This window comes from Budorcas taxicolor, chromosome X, assembly GCF_023091745.1.
Source record: "Budorcas taxicolor isolate Tak-1 chromosome X, Takin1.1, whole genome shotgun sequence".
Taxonomy (NCBI): domain Eukaryota; kingdom Metazoa; phylum Chordata; class Mammalia; order Artiodactyla; family Bovidae; genus Budorcas; species Budorcas taxicolor.
Window position 1 is genome coordinate 259,008 of NC_068935.1, and position 2,595 is coordinate 261,602.

Genomic DNA, 2,595 nt, shown 5'->3' on the forward strand with positions numbered 1-2,595 from the left:
TGAGTCAGTGATGCCATCCAGCCATCTCATCCTCTGTCATCCCTTTCTCCTCCTGCCCCCAATCTCTCCCAGCATCAGAGTGTTTTCCAGTGAGTCAACTCTTCGCATGAGGTGGCCAAAGTTCTGGAGCTTCAGCTTTAGCATCATTCCTACCAAAGAACACCCAGGACTGATCTCCTTTAGAATGGACTGGTTGGATCTCCTTGCAGTCCAAGGGACTCTCAAGAGTCTTCTCCAACACCACATTTCAAAAGCATCAATTCTTCGTTGCTCAGCTTTCTTCACAGACCAACTCTCACATCCATACATGACCACTGGAAAAGCCATAGCCTTGACTAGACTGAACTTTGTTGACAAAGTAATGTCTCTGCTTTTGAATATGCTATCTAGGTTGGTCATAACTTTCCTTCCAAGGAGTAAAGTGAAAGTGAAAGTGAAGTCTCTCAGTCGTGTCCAAATCTTTGCAACCCGTGGACTGTAGCCCACCAAGCTCCTCCGTCCATGGGATTCTCCAGGCAAGAATACTGGAGTGGGCTTCCATTTCCTTCTCCAGGGGATCTTCCTGACCCAGGGATCGAACCCAGGTCTCCCACATTGCAGGCAGACGCTTTAACCTCTGCACCACCAGGGAAGCCCTTACTCCAAGGAGTAAGCACCTTTAAATTTCATGGCTGCAATCACCATCTGCAGTGATTTTAGAGCCCCCAAAAATAAAGTCTGACACTGTTTCCACTCTTTCCTCATCTATTTGCCATGAAGTGATGGGACCAGATGCCATGGTCTTCATTTTTTTTAACGTTGCGCTTTAAACCAACTTGTTCACTCTCCAGTTTCAGTTTCATCAAGAGGCTTTTTAGTTCCTCTTCACTTTCTGCCATAAGGGTGGTGTCATCTGCAAATCCAAGGTAATTGATATTTATGATTAAAACTGTTCAAAAAATGGGCATAGAAGGAACCCACCTCAACATAGTAAAGGTCATATGTGATAAGCCTACAGAAAACATTATTGTCAATGGTAAAAAACTGAAAGCATTCTCCCTAAGATCAGGAACAAGACAAGGGTGTCCACCTTCACCACTATTGTTCAACATAGTTCTTGAAGTCCTAGCTATAGCAATCAGAAAAGAAAAAGAAATAAAAGGAATCCAGATTGGAAAAGAAGTAAAGCTCTCACTGTTTGCAGATGGCATGATACTGTATGTAGCAAACCTTAAAGATAGAATCAGAAAATGACTAGTGCTAATCAGTGAATTTAGCAAAGGTGCAGGATACAAAATCAATACACAATCACTTGCATTTCTATATACTAACAATGAAAAATCAGAAAGAATTAAGGAATCAATCTCATTCACCATTGCAACCAAAAAGATTAAATACCTCAGAGGTTAAAGCGTCTGCCTGCAATGCAGGAGACCTGGGTTCGATCCCTGGGTCAGAAAGATCCCCTGGAGAAGGAAATGGCAACCCACTCCAGTACTCTTGCCTGGAGAATCCCATGGAAGGAGGAGCCTGGTAGGCTACAGTCCATGGGGTTGCAAAGAGTCAGACATGACTGAGCGACTTCACTTTCACTTCACTTTCAAGGAGACAAAAGAACTGTACACATAAAATTATAAGACATTAATGAAAGGAATCAAAGACAACATAAACAGATGGACAGATGTTCAATGTTGCTGGGTAGGAAGAATCAATATTGGGAAAATGACGATAGTACCAAATGGAATCTACAGATTTAATGCAATCCTTATCAAATTACCAATGGCATTTTTCACAGAACTAGAACAAAAAAATTTCACAGTTCTTATGGAAGCACAAAAGACCCCAAATATTCAAAGCAGTCTTGAGAAAGAAGAATGGAGCTGGAGGAATCAACCTTCCTGACTTTAAATTACACTATAAAGCTATAGTTATCAAGACAGTATGGTACTGGCACAAAAACAGAAATATAGACCAATGGAGCAATATGGAAAGCCCAGAAATAAACTCATGTACCTATGGGTACCTTATCTTTGATCAAAGAGGCAAGAATATACAATAGGACAAAGACAATCTCTTCAATAAATGATGTTGGGAAAACTGGACAGCTACATGTAAAAGAATGAAATTAGAATGCTTCTTAATACCATACACAAAGGTAAACTCAAAATAGATTAATGATCTAAATGTAAGACCAAAAATCATAAAACTCTTAGAGGAAAACATAGGCAGAACACTTGATGACATAAATCAAAGCAAGATCCTCTACGACCCACCTCCTAGAGTAATGGAAGTAAAAACAAAAGTAAACAAGGGAACCTGAATAAACTCAAAAGTTTTTACACAGCAAAGCAAACTATAAGCAAGGTGAAAAGATAACCTTCAGAATAGGAGAAAATAATAGCAAATGAGACAAGTGACAAAGGATCAATTTCCAAAATATACAAGCAGCTCATACAACTCAATACCAGAAAAACAAAGAACCCAATCAAGAAGTGGGAAAAAGACCTAAACAGACATTTCTCCAAAGAAGACATACAGATGGCTAACAAACACATGAAAAGATGCTCAACATTGCTCATTATTAAAGAAATGTGAAATAAAACTACAATGAGATAT